Here is a 6,000-nt window from a genome sequence, read left to right as displayed (position 1 = left end):
GCTCTATTTTTCCTCTGACACTCATTTCAGTCAAACACTTAGGATTATTCAATCCACATTTTTAGGGAGAATTTATACTGTTTGTTATTTATTTATTTGTTTGTTTGTTTGTTTGTTTGTTTGTTAGATAGTGAACCTGGAGTATATTCCAGGTATATATACAATATTATACTTCTGTTCCTAGCAATCTTTAAAATTAATTTAGTTTTAGTTTTCATTCATTTAGACTTTTCTTTGTTCCGATTTTTTTTTTTTTTTTTTAGAATTTTCTGAGAACTGAATCAAATCAAATGGAATTGTCACCAGAGTTTATTGTTACTTTTTCTAGGTTTACACTAACTCTCTCAGTCTAACATGTTATCATTTCTTTAGTACAAGGGGATTGATATTATGGACGAGACGCATAAGTAGCTTCAAAAAAAGAAGTGATAACAGTAAAGGAGATGTTTGGACAATGTTTATGGAAGGAGTCTCCAGTTTCAGTACTTTGTTACAGTCAGTATGTTTTCAGGACAGAGGAGTTTGTGGATTTTCAGCACATAAGAAAAATAAAACACATTATTTTTTCCCTTAGACCTTCCGTTCAGACTATATCACTTTCAGGAACTTTCTGGATCCTCTGGGGCTCCATCCAGGTGAGGATTGAGGTTTTGTTTCGAATTGTTTTCTGATTCTCCAAACTTTTGGTCGCCAACACGACGCTAAAACCAACAGACATGCAGATAAACACGGAGCTGGAACGATGGAAATTGCACTCGGTGCACTTTACTCCCCAAAGTACCACTAACAAATCTCATCAGCCTTCCTTCCTTCTTTTCCTGGGCGGCCGTGAGGTTTCAGGGGTTCACTAAAACCTTTCTATTCTCTCTTCATTCTTGAAATCAAACTGCAAAATGCCTGGACGAGGAACATGAGCACATCCATATCGGAAAAAATAAATAAATGAAAAAATCCGGACCCAGCGCATTCATGTAATATATTTAACCCGAAACTCTATTCATTCCCGCCTCAGGATCCGTGCTATATTTAATATGTGCACTGCATTTAATATGCACAGCGCACGGCTTTGTTTTCAGGGCCCGGCCATCGTGTCAGCACTAATCAAGCCTTAATGCCCACAACAACGCGTGCGCCGATCAATGGAGGGGAAAAAAATTATCATGTTCTCTTGCAGAATTTTAATTTACACTCCTTCTAGTCGAGGCTCTTTGTGCTCCTGTCAAATGGTGAAGAGGACGGTCTAAATCCTGTTAGAACGTTTAAAACATTAGGGGCCGCTTAAAATGGGAAACAAGCCCTGAATCCCAAACGGCTCCGATACGCTCTATCTAAATGCACTACATACGAGATTAGATAAGCCAAGGGGATTCTTCAAGGGTTCTGGATGGAGAGCAGGAGTTGGAAATGGACCTGGTTCTGATGGAGAAATACTTGTTTTACTTTTCGACGTAGAATCTTGGATCTATTAGCGTGTAGGACATGGAATAGCGGTTTATACACCTTATGTAGCGACTTTACAAGAGACGTTGGGGGACTGTTTTGAGTTTTAGGAAACACACTTGAGCACTAAAGCTGAATTACACACCGAGATAATATTCTGAGGTCTTATAAACGTGCCTCTTAGTGGTTAGCACGTTCGCCTCACACCTCCAGGGTCCTGGGTTCGAGTCTCTCTCCCGCTCACTGTGTGTGTGGAGTTTGCATGTTCTCCCCGTGCTTGGTTGGTTTCCTCTGGGTGCTCCGGTTTCCTTCCACAGTCCAAAGACATGCTTCTAGGCTGATTGGAGTCTCTAAATTGCATGAGTGAATGAGTGTGTGTGCCCTGCTATGGGTTGGCACTCCATCCAGGGTGTATCCTGCCTTGATGCCCGATGACGCCTGAGATAGGCACAGGGTCCCCGTGACCCGAGTATAGATCGGATAAGCGAATACAGACTCAGAATCGGATACAGACAATGAAATGACGCTTTTCTTTTCAGAAAGCTTTCTTCTAGCAGTCATTTTTTCTCTCGTGATGTTAAAACACACAAGTGATACAGCTCTGAAACTGGAGACTCCTTCCAGAAATATATCTGTTCAGGTAGAGTCTCCAATATTCATTAAATACTGCTATAAAATGTAAGAAAAAAAAGAGGTTTTAAATTATTAGAAATATAAACAAACAAATTGTGACCAGGGAGATAATTGCAGAGTTTTTCAGTGTTATCAGTGCCACTGAGACACAGCAAAACTAATCCCTGTCGTGTCCTGACGAAGGCAGAATCCAAATCGGACCGATTCAACAGACGGAGAATCAGACAGAGAGACACGGTGCTCAGCTCCTCTAGTCTAATACCAGGCTTCTTCTCGCTTTGTCTGTTTGTCTGCCTCTGTGTCCCCGTGTCAGAGGAAAGAAAAGCTCGTGTTGTTCATCACTTCTGCGTGGCGCAGCACCCAAGGGTCGGGGTCATGTGTTTGGTCTTGCATGTAAAGCATGAGGCTTTGTACAGTGGAGCAATAGTGAACTCTAGTGTCCAAATAAACGGGCTGGGAAATATTTCCACAGAAATCCGAGAGAGAATTCAAACGGGACTTATCAGACACCGGGACTGCGAGGGGGCAAATAATTATCACGTTAAAATACAGATCAAACTTCGAGTGCAGAGTGGAGAGGAATGGCTATGCTGCATTATAAGGAAATAATAATTATGTCATGGTTATTGATACTGTGTTAGCTCCATGCTAGACTTTTACAGAGAATTTCGTTTTGACTGTTGCATTTTTTGTTGTTGTTTTTATTAAACAGGTAAAAATCATAAAAAAATGGATTTCTTTCCTTACAGTAAGTCCTTCATTCCTAATGCATTTAAATGTATGATAAAGCCTTCATAGTAGTGCAATCATAATACTCTACTACTAATAATAATAATACATTCTGTATAAATGTTCATAAGTTTATAGCTACATGTTATAACCAGAAGTCCTCATAATGTCAGGATATTATAATCTCTGTTCTAGCCCACGTTATGGTGCAGTACAACCTTAGTGCCAACATTTGTTCATATGAGGAGATATTATGATGTGTAATGTAGCCTGACATGAAGAATTCATAGACATTATTATGAATAATGTCTTATCAAGCCTGGCATTATGTTGAGATTAGAATGTGTGGCGTAGTCTGATGTTATGATGTCATAGCTCGGATATCATGGGTCGTGTAGCTTCACATTATGAGGTCATAGCTCAAATGTTATGAGTCGCTTGACATCATGATTTCATAGCTTAGCTATAAAAATGTGTTATGTAGGCAGGCATTATGATGTCATAGCTCAGATATAATAATGCATGTTGTAGCCTGGCATTATGATGTCATAGTGCAGATGTTATTATGTGTTGTGTAGCCTGATATTATGATGTCATAGTGCAGATGTTATTATGTGTTGTGTAGCCTGATATTATGATGTCATAGTTCAGATAATATTATGTCTTATGTAGCCTGATATTATGGTGTCATAGTTCAGATAATATTATGTCTTATGTAGCCTGATATTATGGTGTCATAGTGCAGATTTTATAATGTGTTATGCAGCCTGATATTATGCTGTCATAGCTGAGATTTTATAATGATGTCATTGCAGCCTGTGTTATGCAGCCTGGCAGTATGATGTCAAAGCTCAGATATTATAATGTGTTTTGCAGCCTGACATTATGAAGTGGTTTGTTTACAACTTTTGAGCATATATACAGTCTAATGTAAGGCAGTAATGTCAGCTATTCTCCATACTACCTAACGCATTATAAATGCTCTAGTATAATGAGTATTATTCACACTCATTTTTAATCAAGCTTCTTCTGATGACTTTATTTTCGAAACTTTTTCTCGAAACAATCGTCTTTTCAAACGTCTCCACACGTGGATGAGGAAACGTCTATCAAACAATAACATCATGAGAAGTTTCACCCTCAGCTCTTCCCCTTCAAGGAGAAGTTTGCTTCGCTCGCAAAATACGCCACGTGGTACGAGAGCAGCGTCTCGTGATTTCCATTTCGTTGTCTTTAACACGGTCGACCCTGATTAAAAAACAGCCAGAGCGGTTTAATACGACTGGAAGCGGGATCAAAGCCGAGTTGACTTCATGCTCCTGTTACTTATTCGCTCTCTTTTAAGCTTTTGAACTGCAGTCACAAAGCCCCATGAGGCTTTTATCAAAAAGTTTGAGTATAATGTGTGGGATTCGCGAGATGGTGAAATTATGTGCATTTAATTTAGCTGTAACAGGAAAAAATCTGATTATTATTATTATTGTTATTATTAGTATTATGATATTTATATATCCAGCTCTCTCTCTCTCTCTCTCTGAGATACTGTCCTATGACATATTGAGGTAATAAAAAAGCCGTTCCTGAGGGAAGGCCACCACACACTAATTACACACTTCCACCGCGACCTTATTGCGGCAGGCAGTTACCATAGCACGCTAATACATCTTCTGGGCCCCGTGTCAAACCAGATTTCCCTTCTCCAATTTGCAGGGAGGAAGAAAAGGAGGGGGAAGAGAAAGAGGGGGGGGAGTTGCAAGGTCATTACCGCACAAGGCCCAATTACACTAAATAATCTCCGCTGTAAAAATGAGCTCTATCGAGCGTCCGTGCAGAGACACATGATACCTACAGTTCGGGGACTGCGTGTGTGTGTGTGTGAGGGAAAGCGGAAGGGAGGTGTTGCGTCCCAGGCGTGTGGTCAGGATAAAGCCGGAGACGGTGGTGAGGTGTTCAGGGAGCTGCTGTCACACACAGAACAGAGGAAACAGGAGAACAGCGAATTTGCATGAAAACATTGTGTCACAGTGAGCAGGAACTTTTAGAACCTTAACAGCAGACATGAAAATTATCCTAAAGCATCATGCTGTTATACCAGAGGCTGTGTTTTTCATGACATCACATGGGCTTTGGTTTAAACTAATACAAACATCTGCTTTTATTTATATGAATAATGCATGGTCTCTGATTGGTCCCTGATCAACCAATCACAGCGAAGATATGACCCCATAAGCTGGCACTGTATTATTAAAGAGAGAGAGCGACATGGAGGGGGGGGGCTTTAACCAATTTACCGTAAGTAGGAAAGCAGGAACTAGCTTGTTTCGCGGTCGTTGCACAACATGACGCTAAAATCTGTAGCTTTTGGCAAATTGCAGTGGCCAGAAAAATTAGCTTAGCGAAACTAAACAAACTGAAGACGGAACATTTTTTGATCTACTAAGAACTAGAATGTTAGAGATTTACAAAAGTGAGAGAGAGAGAGAGAGAGAGAGAGAGAGAGATGAAGATGTGTAAAGATGAGGTAGAAATGCTGCTGATGGAGGCCAGGCATCTGGGAAGTTTAACACCTGCCACAGAGGCAGACACACACACACACACACACACACACAGAGCTCTTAGCCATATGTAGCCCATTAGAATAAACTGGCCACAGAAACCTGCAGACCTCACTGAACATCTGTTTACACACCATTAATTATGTCAGAGAAAAAGAGAGAGAGATAGGTGTGTGTGTGTGTGTGTGTGTGTGTGTAAAAGGTTTAAGACACTTATCAACAGGTCCCAAAACAGTTAACCTGAGAGAAAATAATTAATATGTGATGAAGAAAAAAAGTTTTGATAACATCAGTCTAATCAACGCACCGAGCCGAGCAGACGTGAGAGAGAGAGAGAGAGAGAGAGAGAGAGAGAGAGAGAGAGAGAGAGAGAGAGAGGGAGAGAGAGAGAGGGAGGACGTGATGATGAGCAGCATCCGATCTAATAATAGAGCAGAACAGAATGTCTAGAGCTGAGCACTCCACTCATAACCTTGGGCAAAATCCTGTCTAAATATTAGAGTTCTGCAAAAATCCGATCTAATTGTAAAGTTCTGCAAAATCCAGTCTAAATATTAGAGTTCAGCAAAATGCAATCTAATCTAATAAAAGAGTTCTGCAAAAATCCAGTCTAAAATTTAGAGTTCTACAAACTCCAATATAA

The sequence above is a fragment of the Hemibagrus wyckioides genome, linkage group LG21, assembly GCF_019097595.1.
Source record: "Hemibagrus wyckioides isolate EC202008001 linkage group LG21, SWU_Hwy_1.0, whole genome shotgun sequence".
Lineage (NCBI taxonomy): Eukaryota > Metazoa > Chordata > Actinopteri > Siluriformes > Bagridae > Hemibagrus > Hemibagrus wyckioides.
This window is presented reverse-complemented; position numbering follows the sequence as displayed.